This window comes from Manis pentadactyla, chromosome 2, assembly GCF_030020395.1.
Source record: "Manis pentadactyla isolate mManPen7 chromosome 2, mManPen7.hap1, whole genome shotgun sequence".
In the NCBI taxonomy this organism is placed as follows: domain Eukaryota; kingdom Metazoa; phylum Chordata; class Mammalia; order Pholidota; family Manidae; genus Manis; species Manis pentadactyla.
In genome coordinates this window covers 119889475-119907658 of record NC_080020.1, presented here as the reverse complement: position 1 = coordinate 119907658, position 18184 = coordinate 119889475, and positions in this window count along the sequence as shown.

The following is an 18184-nucleotide window of genomic DNA, read 5'->3' as shown; positions in this document are numbered from 1 at the left end:
AAAGTCCTTTGTGAAATACTTTATTTCTTAATTGTCATGATCTTACTAAAGCAAGAGACCTGTGACTAATGTTAGTTATAAGCACCTGAATAATTTTTTTAGCTTTTGTGTACTCCCCAGTTATTATCTTTTACTGAGGGAGTGGAGTTCCTGTTGGTGTTATGGTTGATGCTTTTTTCTTTATGATAACAATAACTATCAGGTTTCTTTGTTTCATATCACAGTTTTTAAGTAAATATTTGTTTGCTAAATATACACAAAATTTAAACAATCACGGCACAATGATTTTTTTTTGTTGATCCTTTAATTTTCCTATATTACACATTACTAAACTGAGGTAAAGAAGTTAATTAACATTTCCCAAGGTCATTCACTTTGGTGGTAAGTGATTGATCTAATTTTTGAACTTGAACTTTAAAACAACAAATTAAATATACCATGTACCATGGAGCATTGTAGTCTTTAATGTATATACCAAATATCTAATATCTGAAAGGTATTTTGATATGTGTTAATTTTCCTAGAATTTGACATTAAAAATAGGAGCAGGTGGAAATTGATAAGGAGTTAAAGATCGTAGATTAGTAGAACTTCATGCTTATAGACTGTTTTTTAAACACATTGAATCAGTTTGTCCATATATGTTGTTGCCAACATGTTCTCCCAAACAAAAAAGGGGAAAACTCTTATTCTACTCTTTCAAATAATTTGCACTACATTTTTGTGGTAGCAGAATAAATTATATTCATTATATAGGTAAAATAATTTGTAAAATATGCATCAATTATAAGTTCTTGTTGTCATGCCTATATATTTTCTCATCTGGATTTGGAAAATCAAATGTAATTTTAACAATCCAGGCTAAAAAAATAGGGAAATTGCTTTCAGAATCATTTAACACTCTAAAATTCTGTGATCTGGGAATAGTTCTATTTCAGATCCTATATTAGTTCCAGTTTTATTTTTAAATAGCAAACATAAACCGTGGTATTGCATTACCACTCGCCTCAATTTTTTTTACCTCAAAGCTATTTCTGACTGATGTTAGGGTTTTTGTGAAGAGTAATAAAAAGCAATTCTATGATTATTTCTTAATCTTTATTTCTCTCATTGCATAATGGTGGCTGGCAATATCAGATTCATTGGTGTATTGAAAGTCAACCATTTAAAATGTTTTAAAGTAGAAAAAAATCAATAAATTGTGATTAAGATACACTACTAGGAAATTATTCTGCTCACCTTCTGAAGTAGATCCAGCAGACATACTAAACATATTAAAATACATGTCTGAATCTACTCTGTTTATGCTTAGTAGCTTTCTGTAAGAAGGAAAACAGTAGTATTTGACTCAAATTCCTCTAGAATGTAAAAATACTCATGACTGTCATATGCAAAAAGCCACTGAACAAGATATTAATATTCCCATTGCCCAAGATTTTAAAACTGAATGAATATGCTTATCATTGAAACACATCTGAAGAAAGGTGAAAGAAGTTGCATTAAACCTTGATACCCTTAGTAGATACAATATAGCCAGTCTCAATTTATCCAGCTGCAACAAGAACTATTCATATCAAGGAGAAATTTGCAAAGGAACCCATACCGAATTAATGTTTAAGAAAATAAAGTCGTCATGTTATTTTCTCAATATAATCTATTTCCCATTATCACAGTCTGGATCTTGCTGTCTATTATTTTAGAGTTATAATGTTTGTAATATTCATAAAAATAGATTTGACTATCTTTTATTGAGAAATGTCTGATTTTCATATACTTTTTATTATAAAATATATATAACATTAAATTGATTAATTTTATCACTTTAATTGTGTATCACAGTGGTATTAATCACATTCACAATGATGTGCAACCATCACCACTCTTTATTTCTGAAATCTTTTATCAACCCAAATGGAAAATATTTACCTATTAAGATACAGGAAGCATAATTTTGAGACAGTCCGTGAGGCTAATGAAGCAGAAACAGTTCTAGGTAGGATTATATCTTTGTAACAAATGCAGAAAAAAATACACAAGAAGAAAATAAAATAATTATTGATTGTCTTATGGCAGTGTAACAAACTACCCTATTCTACTTTTTAAATGATTAATTTTTTCTAGCTTTATTGAGACATAATTGATCCATAACCTTGTGTAGATTTAACGTTTAAACATGTTGATTTTATACACACATATTGCAAAATTATCATCATTATAGTGTTAGCTAACATCCCCTCTATCACATCACATGATTATGATTTCTGATATCTAATTGCAGCTTTGATTTTCATTTCTCTGATAACTAGAGCTCCTTTTTATGTACCTGTTGGCCATTTGTATATTTTCTTTGGGAAAAAAATATCTATTTCTATTGCCCATTTTTAAATTGGCTTATTATTTTTGTTGCTATTGAGTTGTATGAGTTCTTAATGTATTTTGGATATTAACCCCTTTCAGATACATAATTTTCAAATATTTCCTTCCATTCGATACCTTTCATTTTGTTGTTTCTTTTGTTGTACGAATCTTTTCAGTTTGATAGGGTACCACTTTTTTGTTTGTTTTTGTTGCTTGTACTTTTGTTGGTATATCAGAAAAAATTATTTACAAATCTTATAATGCATCCAAAATTTCTAAGTTTTTTGTGGGTAATATTTATATATGTAATAGGTACAAGTATAGAAAGACTTAACAATAAAATGAACCACCTACTCCTAATGTAAGAACCAGAACATTACACCATCCAGGCCCTGGGTGTGTCCCTCTTTGATCCTTCTTCATAACTCCCCCACAGATAACTAATCTGATTATTGTAATTATCTAGAATTAATGTGATGATCATTTCACAACATATACATATACTGAATCAGCATGTGAATACCTGAAACTAATATAATGTTGTAAGTATATCTCTATAAAAGAAAAATAGAAAAAAAATCCATTGTCAAGACCAATATCCAGATTTTTCCTTTTTTGAATTTTCTTCTGGGAATTTTATAGTTTCAGTTCTTGTGTTTAACTCTTTACTCCATGTCAAGTTAATTTTTGTTAGCAGGGTGGTCCAATTTCATTCTTTTGCATTTGGTTATCCAGTTTCCCCAGCAGTATCATTAACTGTGCAATGAAAACACTATCATTTCCTCAATGATTATTCTTGGCTTCTGTATAAAATATTAGTTGGACATATATGTGAGGAAATATTTCTAGACCACTGATTCTGTTCCATTCTATGTATCTATTTTTATGCCAGTACTGTACTGTTCTGATTGTTACAGTTTTATAGTATAGTTTGAAGTCAGGAAGTGTAATGCCTTCAGCTTTGTTCTTCTTTCTTAGAATCAATTTACCTATTTGGGGCTTTTTGTGAGCCATACAATTTTAGGATTATTTTTCTATTTCTCTGAAAAATGCCACTGGAATTTTGATATGGATTACATTAAATATGTAGATGGCTTTGGACAGTACTGATATTTTAACAGTATTAATTCTTCCAATCCAAAACATGAGATATCTTTCCATTTGTTTCTTCTGTCTTCTTCAAATTCTTTCATCAAAGTCTTGTGGTTTGTATAAGTCTTTCATTAATTTGATTAAATTTATTCCTAAGTACTTTTTTGATGTTGTGAATGGGGTAATTTATTTCTTTTTCAGATGCTTTGTTGTTAGTATATAGAAACACAACTGATTTCTATTTGCTAATTTTGAATCCTGCATCTTCACTGAATTCATTGATTTGTTAGTGTTTTTTTAATAGATCCTTTAGGATTTTCTATATGTAAGAGCATATGGTCTGTAAAAAAAATAAACAGCTCTCAGTTTTATTAAAGATGTTTTTGAATATGATCTTTTGTGTGTTCTTAAGTATGTCAGAGTTTGATCTTCCTGGAAAATGTTCCAAGTGTACTTCAGAAAAATGTGTATTCTACTGCTGTCTGATGGAATGTTCTCTATATGTCTGTTAGGTCTGTTTGGTCTAAAGTACTGTTCAAGGTCAACTTTTTTGTTTGTTTTCTGTCTGATCTATCCATTCCTTAAAGAAAAGTATTGAAATTCCCTACTAGTATTAAATTGTTGTCTATTTCTCCCTTCAGATCTGTTAGTATTTGCCTAAAATATTTAGGTGCTCCAATGTTAGGTGCTTATATATTTACAACTTGTGCAAGATATATTTATATCTTGGATGAATTGACACACTTCTCATTTTTATAATGACCTTCTTTAACTCTCGTTAAAGTTTTGGCTTAAAATCTAGTTTGTCTGACTTAAGTGTAGCTACCTTTGCTATCTTTTCATTTCCTCTTGCATGTGATGTCTTGTTACATACCTTTATTTTTAGTCTATGTTCATCATTAAGCTAAAGTGAGTCTCTTGTAAGCAGTGTAGAGTTGAGTCTTATTTTCTTATCCATCCAGTCACTATGTCTTTTGATTGGGGAATTCAATCTATTTACATTTAGAGAATTACTCATAGGTAAGTATGTACTAATGCCATTCTATTGTTTTCTGACTGTTTTAAGATTCTCTTTTCCTTTCTTCCTCTCTTGCTCCCTTTCTGTAGTAGTATGCTTCGATTCCCTTCTCTTTATCTTTTGTGTATCTACTGTAGGCTTTTGCTTTGTGGTTATCATCAGGCTTATATAATATGTCAGATAGATAGATAATAGATAGATAGATAGAGTTTATTTACATTGAAAACAATTTAACTTCCCATTGCATGCAAAAGCTCAACCCTCTTCTTACATTTTATGTTTTTTTCAATTTACATATTTTTATATTGTGCATCCATTAGCAAGTTGTACAGCTCTTTTTAATGCCTTTCTCCCTTAATATTCACACTACAGGTAAGTATTTAACACATCACTATATTAATTTTAGAGTATTCTGAATCTGACTATATACTTACCTTTACCAGTCTATTTTCATATGTTTTCATGTTACTAATTAACATCCTTTCATTTCAGCTTGAAAGCTCCTTTCAACATTTCTTATAAGGTAAGTTTAGTGGTGATGAGTTTTCTCAGCATTTGCTTTTTAGGGAAAGTCTATCTCACCTTCGTTACTGTACAACTTTGCTGTGTAAAGTAGTCTTAGTTGGTAGTTTCTTTCTTTCAGCACCTTTTGTGTATCATTATATTCTCTCCTGGTCTGCAAAGTCTCTGCTGAGACTAATTTCAATTGACCTGTCTTCTAGATCCTAATTTTCTTTTCTGCTTGGTCGAGTCTGCTGTTGACACTCTGTTTAATTCATCATTTCAGTTGTTGTATTCTTCAGCTCAAATATTTCTGTTTGGTTCTCTTTAAACATTTTTTATCTCTTTGTTGAACTTCTCATTTTGTTTTAGTATTCTTTTTTCTGATAATATTAAATTATTTATCCGTGCTTTGTTATAGCTCTCTGAGCATCTTTAAAACAATTAGTTTGAACTATTTGTCAGGCAATTCCTGGATGTCAGTTTCTTTGGGGACAGGTCCCAGAGGTTTGTAGTTTTCCTTTGATGAAGTCGTGTTTACCTGATGCTTCTTGATCCTGTAGGCTTGCATAGGTGTCTCCACATTTGTAGAAGCATTTCCAGACTTTGTGGACTAACTTCAGCAAGAAACAACATTCACCTGTAGCGGGGGGCTCACTGGACTATGCTGTGACCCCAGGTCTAGCAGTGCAAGGTGTCAGTATGGAGGGGTGTGTCAGCACTGGGTCTGGAGAGGCATAATGTCTCTTTGGCTCAGGCCACTGGGATCCATAAGCATAAACAATGTATCGTTCGCAGTGAGCTCTAGGGCAGGACCACAGGGTCTGGTGAGGTGGTTAGGCTACCCGGCAGTGCATCCGTGTCCAGCAACTGAAGACCAGGGCAAGAAGCTGTGGTGGCCAGAGATAGTGGTGTCACACACTCAGCTTCAGGTGCCTATGTATGGACAGAGGCTGGTTGTGACATATACATGGTGGTGCGGCACATGGTTCGCACCCAGGGCCAGGGTCAGCTAAGAACTCACTGGCAGATAAGAGGACTTAGTTTCAATGTGCCTTCCTGTGGCAGTTCAATCCTTCTTTCTCCTCCTAGTATGCATACTGCACTGGAGTCTAGTGACAGGAGTCAGGACAAGGACATGCAGGTTGCAGCTAGTGAGGCTACTGAAAGGTGAGTGCAGTGAAGCAGGCCAGTGACAGGAAAGAGAGCCTTACTCAGGCCCACAGGCAACTGTGAGGGTGCTGGCTGTCCACATGCTCTCTTGTGGCCACACACCTTCCGCCCAGGTATATGCACTGCAGCGGAAGGAACTGACAGGAGTCAGGCTGGTAGTGTGCAAGTGCACAGGTGGAAAGGCTATCCCTGAGTACCTGCATGGCTGTGGGAGTCAGCCAGCAGGAGAAGGGAGATGTCCAGCTAGGAATCTTGTCCTTGGCAGCCTCAGAAGCCTGAGCTGGCTGTTGGTGCAGTTCCTGGACTCCATCAGGACGGGGGTGAGGGTGGCTGAGGGAGTGGGGAGGGACTCAGGTAGCTGGCAAATCCTTGTGGGGCAAAACCTGGTAAAATCTTCAGGGGGTGGATGGCATCTATGATAGCTGTTGTTTTCATTAATGGCAAAATCTGCTGGGTTTGCCTGTAGAGTGAGTCATTGTGCCCGCTGCATAGCTGCTGTTCATAGCCACTGCTTTCTTCTTTGTTCCAGCTATTTCTATACATCTCACCTTGCTGGCCCAAAGGTCTGGAGTAGCTGGTGACGTGTCTAGCTTTCATATCCTGGTGAGGGGAGCTCTTCTTAGCTGGAAATTTCCTTTTGATGCCAAGCCATGCAACTGGGAGGATGGGATGATGCAGACAAAAAGAAGCTACTTTCCTTCTCTTCTGTGCAATTATTCCCAGGGCTTTTCATTGTGCTGTGTTGCTAAAATTTCTTAAGTGGATTCCAGAGCTTTCCCAGAGATGTTGCATTTTGGATAGCTGTTTAATTGTTGATATTTGTGGTGGGACAAAGTGCTGAAATCTCCTAAGTCTCCATTTGGGTGACATCAATTCTACTCCAAATAATTTTCCTATATTCATTTTTTGGTCTCATAAGCATAACAGAAAACTAAAATCATACTGAAATGCTGAGTGAAATAGCATAACTATGAGACCGGTTTTATCCTGAAAAGTTGTATGTAAATTAACACGAGAGTTTGTCAGTATTTGAAGGTATCTGACAGTAAAAAAAAAACAAAAAACTTCTTATTTTGACTTGCAAATCTCAAATTACAATTATAGATTTGCCTTGACTGATTGAGGAGAGATTCTGTATTAAAACAAGTGGATACCACTAAGTCTATACTTCCAATTATTGTATTGTCTTCTTCAAACAATTGTTAATATTTTCCCTCAATTAAAAAATTGCTTACTGAATAAATATTAGTGCATGAATAAATAGACTGCCACACACAAATAGTACCAGGTGATTGCCAGCCTAGGTAAATGATCGAAATGAAATATAGTATTGTCTTTTTTCATATTTTGCCCCCAGACTCTGCCATAAGTGCATCTCTACTTTGAAAATAATCAAAAGTTACTAAATGATTTAGAGGTGGATAAGTGTTCTAGTGAACACACTTATTTTATTATTTGTGCTTATTACTCATATCTGTATTTTTTTCCTAAGCAGATGGTAAATCTACGTGAGACTGATCTTCTGTAAAGCTTAGTGAAAATAATTGAATTTGAATACTCCATCTTTTTTTCTAGTGTCAGATAGGTTGTTTTACATACTATTTTAAAGGTTCTTTTTTTATCTGGAAAGGAATTCAACAATTTTCTATATTTTATTTTAGTGAACAATGATAAACAGAGGGTTTTAATGGAATTTAATACAGTGAACACATATAGCTGATAAATTTGAATTACCCCATCTCTGCCTTCAAGTCAATTGCTTTGTGTCTTTCTTAAAGAGCAAAATTTACATAAGGTTAGAAGACATCATTGATAGGTTGTGACTTTTTTGATCCCTTTCATAAAACAATATCTCTGAAAGAAAAAAGTGGCTCCAAACACCTCTTTTAATAAATCTAGACCAAGACTGATAGCCTTTCTCAAACTGAGCAAAATGAGCTCAGTTGTAATCATTAAAATTAAGGCTTAAAGTTTAATAGTGGAAGAGGAAAAAATGTATGCCCTAGAAGAAATCCTTTCAAGAATGGAAAGAGTTGAAAATTTCTACCATTTAGTGAAAAGGAATATTTAAATTGAAAATATGTATTTTTTTAAACTGGAAAGAATTCAGATATAGTTAATTGTCAATTCTAAGTGCTACCAAAAGAAGTGGGAAGGGGAAGGCCACAAAAAAAGTACTAAATGAGTTATAGAAAAACAAAAACCTCTTTTTTAGGGGGGCATTGAAATGTAGTTTGAGTAAAATTTTCCAGCTTATTACAAAGGATCAACAGCATAAGCTCACACAGGTCAACACATTTATGTTTCCTGGAGCAACAATAACCTTGTTTATAGGTATTATCTGAATATTAAAGAAAACTAAAGGATTTTTTAAACATATCTCAATGTCCTATAGAAAACTAGAAAAAGAATGAGAAACTATTTTACAGTTTTTTCCATGATGTTATAAAGTCTTAATGCTTCATTATTAAAGCTCAGCCTAACACAACCCAGAATATATTGATACCATTAAGTTATTATAAAGTCTAAAAATTACAGGTTCTTCAGAATTTGTCATTTTTCTCTTCCAAATGGCTTACTCTTCACCCCTGCATGCTTTTAGATTTGTTTCACATGGAAGATGTCTTAATGCCTATGTCAATACAGTCAACTATTCTCTTTTCAGAGAGAGATCTAAAAGGGTTTAAATACCCTGATGGCATCCTGCCAGGAATTAGCTGCAGGTAGAAAGGCAGAGGGAATCAAAAAGTAAACAGTTTCAACCCACTGAAAGAGCTGCTCCAAGCTAGGTAATAAAGACAGTAGGTTTATATGCTGGTTTTTCTTCAGGGAAAGAATGTTGGACATATTTCTGTTGATTGATTCTCTGTATGTTTCCCTTTCATGTTCAGTCTTTCCACAGTCTTTGCTACTGTTTCTACTATTCTTTCAAGTAGGGAGTTTGATTACCAGCAGTGCAAATACTGGTTTCTTCCTGGATAAGAAAGTTATGAAAATCTGAAAGCCATTGAAATGGAATTCCTACAACATCCATTCATATGACAAGTTTATTGCTGCCTCTGAAAATTGTTTCACTGAGTTCCATCGTAGTCATCTTGTAGTAGTTGACAATGAAAAACAATAGTTCAGTAATCCACTTTTTTAATAATAATAAAGACATATAAGGCATTTTTATATAGGTTCTCAAGTTTATGCTGAGGAGAAAGACCCATATGAGGAATTCATTAAAAGCCTGGATTCAACCTTGTTAGAGTCTTTTTCCATCGTCTATGAAGTATTAGCCAGTGATGAACACAAGAGTAATCATGGAAAGGGAGATGTGTCTGGGTCCAGTAAGGCAGAGTCTATCACTGCAGTTCATATGATATGGTCCTTTTCATTCTTTCCTGCTTTCTGGAAAGTTCCTTCCCTACAAGTTGAGAGCTCTTTCTATTAATGAAAATGTGAAAATTTATTGTCAGTTTCCAATGGTACCTGCATTCATATGGCTCTGTCTGGTTATAGGAGACAACTATGGTCTTGGTTTTCTATCTCCTTCTTCAGTTTGGTTGTGTTGTTCCTGAAGAAACTTGGTGATTTTTAATACCATTTTTCATGAAGCAAGGGAAAACCCCTTGGAAATGTAGTCCCGGAGGAAGGAGTTGCAGAATAAGAGGCTGAGAAAGAATTGGATTTAATATTAGCTTTCCATTGCCAATGTTTATCTGCAGAATCCCCTTCCTCATGTGTGCCATGAAATAACTAATGAGACCACAATACAAGTAATTAGATAACTATATCTTATTTATATTAATTTTATAAGTTCTAGCTTTAAAATGCACTTAAAATTAATGTTAATATAATGAATTTAAATGTGTAAAAATATCTTTTTTTCTGACTGTTTGAGAAAGTAGGTGCTGGAGACAAAGAAAAAAGAACAAAGTTAATATAAGATACCAGCTCACACCAGTAGGCATTACTCACCTATACCCACCAGCCTATGTAACATAAGGATACAGTAATCGAGAAAGGGACAGATGAAGTTCTTAAATATAGTGTGAACTACTGTGGCATTTCTCCTACCCATCCTTTCCCTCAACTCTAAATGAAGCCAACGACTCTACAGAGAAAAGCAAGAGTATACCACTGGAGCTGTGGCAGTCTCCACCTTTGGTGTATGAAGTTGACTATAGATTAAGTGGCTCTCTTAGGAGATAGGCAGGATTAAATATTTTGATGGAACTCTTCCCAGAAAAGCAGCTAGCTAGGGAGAAGGGTTCCATTAATCCAGCATACTACTCTGGGACAAATTGAAAGAATGTGGTCACAAAATTTCTGCTTAACACTGCAGCAGGTAAGGGAACTCTGAAGCACAGGACACCACTGACAGCTCTGAAAACTCACAGATTCATCCCAAAGTAATTTTGAATTTGAATGCTTTCTATGCAGAGTAGGGAAGCTAAAATGGAATTACAAATAGTATGAGCTGTAGATGTTACCCCAAATTAGCTTTCTATTGTTCCTGTAACAAATGACCTCATATTCACTGGCTTAAGACAACACCTATTTATTATTATTATCTAAGAGGAAAAGATTCTCCCCTAGAAACTCTAGATGGAATATGGTCTGTTGACACCTCAATTTCAGTCTGTTGTTTTATGCGAAGAGCCACATATAAAATCCTTCTTATGTTGCCGTCTCTCTGACCTCCTTCCTCCAAATCATCTCTGATCACAGCTGGGAAAGGTTCTCTACTTATAAGTCTCACATGATTAGATTGTACGGACTCAAACACTCTAGGATAATTCATCTCAAAGTCTGTAACCTGAGTTATATATGCAAAATATCATTTATCATATAAGTCTAATTGCCACAGGTTCTGAGAATTTGTATGTGGACATCTTTGGGAGACCATTATTCTACCTGCCACATATATTTCTTGGTATTTATTCCCCTTCCCTTCAACTCTGGAGGAGTCAGAATAGAGAGAGTTATTATGAAAGACTAAGTCCTACTATCCAGGAAGCGGCCACCCCAGAATCTCAGGGGCCTAAACTGAGGAATGGGGGAAAGTGTGAATCAGATGTAAGAATGGAGTTTAACTTTGGACCAAAAAAATTTCGTGATACCCAGACTGTCCAGGAAGCCATAGATCTGCCCATGATGACATCAAGAGACTAAGAAAGGGTGATTTGAGCTGACTGATGAAAGCCAAAACTAGGGGGAAAAAAGCTAGGATGTGACTTCATCCACAATGAAGTCAACCCACTCAATGAACCAGTTACACAAATTTTAATATTTTAATAGTTTGTGATTTTATGTCTTATTGGCAGCATAGTTATTTAGAAATGGCAGAGAATATATATTCATCTGTAACAGGTCTGTTGTTCCCTTGTGCTGGGCTTGCAACGATGGTGTAAAGAGACTCTTTGCTCTTGTTCATCTGACAACAATATTTCATTACACATTTTGATGCCAATTTAAAAAATCATTTCATAAAGTATAATAATAATGAACATTATTATCTACTTATATTTTCCATAAATTATACAAAGTACTTGAGAGTTATTGTCATGTTTATCCCCACAAAAATGATTGTTTTATCATTATTTCTGTATACATATGAGGGACCCAAGGTTAAGCAAATTCTATTAAGTCACAAAGCCAGTAAATGGCAGAAGGCAGCTTGCACTGCATTTGCCTTCAAAGTAGGGGTTTTAACAAGGAGAACACATGTTTTTATCCTATTGTCCATGAGTTTATCTTTATGGATACATAAGTAGAAAGAGAAAATTCCATACTCCACTAAAAGTTTCATGCCAAGGCCTTCAGGAATTTGATTTCACTAATACACAAAAGTGTTAATGTAGTGGAATCCAGACACATATGCTTATAATTTTTAAAAACTATGCAATCAGGTATCATTTTCAGGCAGATGGATTATATTCCTACATGAAGGAATGAAGAATGTAGTAAGAACAATTTTTGAAATATCTCATGAAATATCTTTTAAAATATATTATGAAGCCTAGTGGCAAAGACTCAGTTTTTTTCATTTTTGAAAGAAATGGTTGGAACAGGATAATCAACTATACTATATATAAATGGAAGAAGTGATAAACAGTCTTCAATACAAGACACAAAACAGCAGTATTTACACCTTGTGTCACTTTAAAATATTGTTAATTATATATAACAGTTGTAAAAATATTATGTTTCCAAATGGTTAGCATACTTGAAAATGAGGATGCTTTAAAAATTCAACTGAAGCTGAATTTAGGGAAATAAACTAAAACACATCTTGATATAAACTTTGAGGATGAAAAGGAAATATACTTTAGGATAGATAGGCTAGGATGTAAGCTCCATAGACATAAAGAAGAACTACAGGTTCACCTCAGAGGGAATAACATTTTTAAAGTAAGTTGAGTTTATAATGTGGTTAATAGTGGATTATTCAGGGAAAATGATGCTAGCTGTTATAACAAACCCCCAAATCTCAGTGCCTCAACAGTCCTTCAAAGGATTCTTACACAAATTCCAATGCAGTTGTTTCTTGGTACAGTAACTCTCTTTCAAGTGGTGACTCCACTTGGAGATCCTTTCTGATTCTACTTGTGGCAAGGCAGGGAAGCCCTCTGCTGGATACTCCTGATAGAGCAGGAAGATAAGGAAAAACTGATGGAAATAGTGAAGGTCTAGGGCACCAAGTGTTGTACAGTTTCTTCCATGTTTCAAAAAATTCAGAAATAAAAAATAGGATTACTACAACAAATAACATACAGCGATAGGATGAACTTGCCTGAAACCATCGCAATAATTGCATGTACATGGACTGTCACTGTCATGGAAAAGGCAGAAATTGTCAGGATGGTCTGGCTCTCTGCTGTCTGAAGAAATATACATTGACTACAAACACAGAGTTTGAAAGTAAAAAATTGAAAGAAAATCTACCAAATTACAAGTCTAAGCAAACTAGGATGGAAATGTTAATATCAGGAAAAGTGGGTTGGGTTCTGAGAAAATGATCATTATCAGATAGGGAGAGGGATAGTTTATAATGACAAAAGAGTGATATGTCTGGAAAACATAACCAATTAAAATGTGCATTTCTTTATTACAGATCTAAAACACATGAAGCAAATCTAACAGAACTAAATATAAAAATTGTAAAATTCACATTAACAGTTGGAGATTTTTATCATCCTTCCCTCAGTAATTGTTAGAACATGTAGACAAGAAACTAAAAAGTAGACTTGAATATCATTATCGACCAATTTGAACTGACATTTTTAACACTACAGCTAAAGGTGCAGAAAATAAATTTCTACTATTTCAAATGTAGTGCTCCATCTCAAAAATCATATGGTTGACTTTAAAATAATTATTCATTAAGTTTCAAATATATATCCTCTAACCACAACAGAGTTAAATAAGAAATCATTAGCATGAAGAAATCTAGAAAAATCCCCAAATATTAGAAAAAAACTGATTAATAATTGGGTCGGAGGAAGAATCACAGGAATAATTAGAAAATAATCTCAAATTGAATGATGATGGAACTTGATTAGCTTGTAAAATTTGAAATTGAAAGGAGGTAGCTAAAACAGCATTGAGATGAGACTATAGCTTTAACTTCTTATATAAAAGTATTTTTTTAAGTTTAAAATCAGTGTGTAGGTTTCCATCTAAAGAAAGTAGAAACAGAGCAAATTAAGCTCAAAGTAATTAGAAGGAAAATGTAATAACTGAAATAAAAAATAAGTTATAAATAAAATTGAGAAAGATAAATATAGAGAAAAAATTTAAAAGTTATAGTTGATTATTTGAAAGGTTAATACAATTTATAAGCATAAAGATAGCTGAAAAGTTTTTAAAAAGAAACAAAACATATATGAGTAATATCAGAAATAAAAGAGGACATACTACTATATATGTCATAAACATTTAAAGGAAAATAACAAAATAATAATAGACTAGATATGACATACAAAGCACTAGACAGTCTGAGATACTCAAGTCTATTTTAAACAATGATTCTACAATCAAAAGTCTTGAAGTGGAAAATCAATTAAAAATAAAACCCATAGACCCATATGGCTTCACTGAGAATTCCATTAAACATTTACAAAAGAGAAATATCAATCCTATAGAAACTTTCAAAAATAGAGATTAAATACTTTTCACCCCATTTTATGAGATTACATTCAGGATAAACATGATAACAAAATCAGAGGAAGAAATTCCAGAACCAGAAAAATACATACAAAATCCATTATAAAATTGGATGGGAAAATTCTCAACAAAATATTATCATACTGAATGTAGGAATATATTAAAAGTATAATACATCAAGATCAAATGGGGTTTTCCCCAGTAAATCAAGTTGCTTTAAAATTTGAAATTAAATTAATAAAATTCACTGTATAAACTGAATAAAGGAGAAAAATGACATGATCATTTCAGTAGATGAAGGAAAAGAAAGCATTTGAGAAAATTCAACATCCATGCATGGTTAGGAAAATAAATTTCAGAATATGATGAAAAGAAAGAAACACATTCCATGTGTTAGCAGGCATCTTCATAAATATCTATAACTAATTAATAAATCGATGGAGCAGAATAGGGAGTTTTAAAACAAATCTACATGAGTGGTCAATTGATTTTCAACAAAAGCACCAAAAATGTTGAATGTGAAAAGGAAAGAAAGTCTTTTCAACAAGTGGTGTGCTGAAACAAATGGATAAAAATACAGAAAACTTAATGAGCCTTGACTCCTATCTCACACTAAACTGAAAAATTACCTCAAAGATGGATTAAAGGCTTAAGTATAAAAGCTTAAACACTTTATCTTTAATAAATATAGGAGAAAACCTTTACGACCTTGGGGTAACCAAAGATTTCTTAGACAAAACTAACACCAAATGAATAAGTGGAACTAAATGAGACTTAATTAAATTTAAATCTGTTCATGAAAAGACACACTACGAACTTGGAAAAGGAAAATGTAGAAAGGGAGAGAGTATTTCCAATACTTACAAGGGGAATTATTTTCAGGATATATAAGGAATTGATAAAAAAAAATCAGTAATACATAGAAAATCCTATGGAAAATTGATAAAAAACTGAACTAGTATTTTTATACTCATTAAAGTTATAAAAAGGAACTCAGCATCATTGTTATTCATGAGATGCACATTAAAACTATAATGATATATTATTTCTTACCCACCAACCTAGGTGTCACAATATCAAAATATTGTGAAGGATGTATATGGAACTCTCATACTTTACTAGAGACAGTGTAAAATGTTACATTATTGTAAAACTCTTTGGCAGTTTCTTATAAAGTTAAAAACACAACTACCCTATGACCCAGAAATTTCACTTCTATAAGTTTTACCAAGATAAATTTTAAAAAGCCCACAATACATCTACAAGAAGTGTTCATAGTAGCTTTCTTCATAACAGCTCCAAACTGTAAGTACCCAAATGTGCATCAACATAAGAATGGGTATGCACTTAAACTACAGTAACACAGTGGCATACCCCTCAGCAATAAGAGAAAAAGCAAGCTACTAATAAATGCAAGAACATGGATGAGTTCCAAAAATATATTTATTTTAAAATTCCATATATAAGTGAGATCATATGGTATTTGTCTTTCCCTGACTTATCATACTTAGCATGATGCCTCAAGGCATATTCATGTTGTGACAAATTGCAAGATTTCTTTCTTTTTAATGCCTGATTAATATTTTACTGTATTTTTATACCACATTTTCTTTATCCATTCATCCATCATTTATGTAGTTTCCATGTCTTGGCTACTGTAAATGATGATGCATTGAACACAAGTGTCCTTCAAGTGAGTGATTTCATTTCCTTCAGATAGATACTCAGAAGTAGAATTGCTGGATCATATGATAGTTCTATTTTTAATTTTTTGAGGAAAATCTGTTTTCCATAGTGGCTGCACCAATTTACATTCCCACCAATAGTGCACAACAGTTCTCTTTTTTCACCATACTCACCAACACTTGTTATTTCTTGATTTCAGTTATATGTGGAATCTAAAAAAACAAAACAAAGAAAACATATTCATAGATTCAGAAACCAGATTGGTGGGGGGTGGGTAAAACAATCTCAAGCAGTTAAATAGTCTCAATAGTTAAAAGGAGAAGTCTTCCAGTTATAAGATAAATAAATCATAGGACATACAGTGTAGTAACCATAGTTAATAATACTGCATTATATATTTGAAAGTTGCCATGAGAGTATGTCTTAAAAGTTCATATCACAAGAAAAAAAAAGTAAAACTATGAGTTGGGATAGATGCTAACTAGACTTAGTGTGATGATCATGTTTCACTATATGCAAATATTGAATCATTATGTCATACATCTGAAATTAATATAATGTTATGTGTCAATTATATGTCAATAAAAAACATTTTTGGCAAAAGAAGCTAATTAAAAATGAGTCCATAATTTTGATTCTGCTTATTATGAAATCAAGGACAGACAAAAGAAAGGAACAAAAGTGAATGAAATCAGAGCATTTCATTTCTTATATAGCGACAATTGACTACAAAGATGTTTATTTTCAGTGAAAAATTAACCATGTCTAGAAACACAAAGAAAATAGAGGACAGGATGAGAAAATTAACTATATTTTTCAAGCAAAATTGTGATACCGTCAACCCCTAATCCCATAGTCCACAGAACACTGTTAACCAGCACAGAAAGCAAAGATGCAATTTTATGTATTGATTCGCTTATTAAGTTATTAACTTGTTTGTTTGTAAAAATGAACCACAACAGAGAAAAGATATATATCCTTTCTCCAGATTTCATGGGTGATTATTAGTGTATCAAATCAAGAAAACAACAACTACAGACTGAGGCAAAATAAAAGAGTGTTTGAGGAGTTTTACCTTCTGGAGGAAATGACATTAATCATTTATTTGTCAGGTACAACCAGTGGGGTGCAAGTGTTGGGAAGAGATAATTAAAAACAAAATCTCTTCTCAATTCGGAAAACCTCTCCACAGGAGTAGAAGAGAAAGAAAACAAGTCTGTTATTGAAGAAGCCTTAACTAGAATGTGATGTGCATGGCAGGCAAAGAGAGAAAGAAATCTCACCCTTCTATATAGTCAAGAAGATACAACCCATTACGTACATGTCCTCAAGGACCTGAGAGCCGTGTTTGTCACAAATAGTCCATCTTAAATTCACTGGATAGGGGGAGGGACCATTCTGTGTTAGCTAACTGACTTTCTCCATAGGAAAAATAAACTTCTAAATCTTTATAAGAGAATAGTGTTTTGCAACTTGGAGCAAGCCATCTGACCAAGTTACACTCCTACCTGACCATGTGACCAGGAGGTGGAAACTTCGTCTACCTTGTTGGTTACATTTCAAAGACATGGTTCCCAGTTGCTTGAGAAAAACATTCTTGGGTAGTAAAGCTAGTAAGAGGGTTAGTTCAGTTTTTAAAACTTTTACATGCATTTCAAAGAGATGGAGACATAATTTATTATAACAAACTTTCTAATGTAAATTATTGAAAAAAAGAGAGGAGGAAGTGAAAAAACTTCCCTAATTTTCAACAGAATTAAACCTCTTATTTTAAATTTATATTAGCACCTTCTACAAGTTTCCTCTGCCTTTTCCTCCAATTTTTGTCATTTTATAAAGTATGACCATGTAATGTTCTGATTAAAAGTTAAAGCTTAGCACAAATAAAATCATATCTTCCTATTATTTATTCAATAATTTTTAAAATGCACTGAATAGAAACACTCCAAAGTCTTTAACATGTCCAACAAGATGGCAACTTTGTCTCTGCCTATTTTTATAATCTTGCCTCACTTCACTTTCCCCTCATCTCACTAGTTTTCAGCCATATTAATTTCATTGTTTTATGTATTTTCTTTTGTGTTTCATAATATGTGGCAAGTCATTTCTTTCTTCCACCTTTCTCCAAATGGAATTCCCTTTCCCCAGTTCTCATCTGCGGCATTCATATTCATTCTCAAGCCATAACTTTGTCTGACTTCA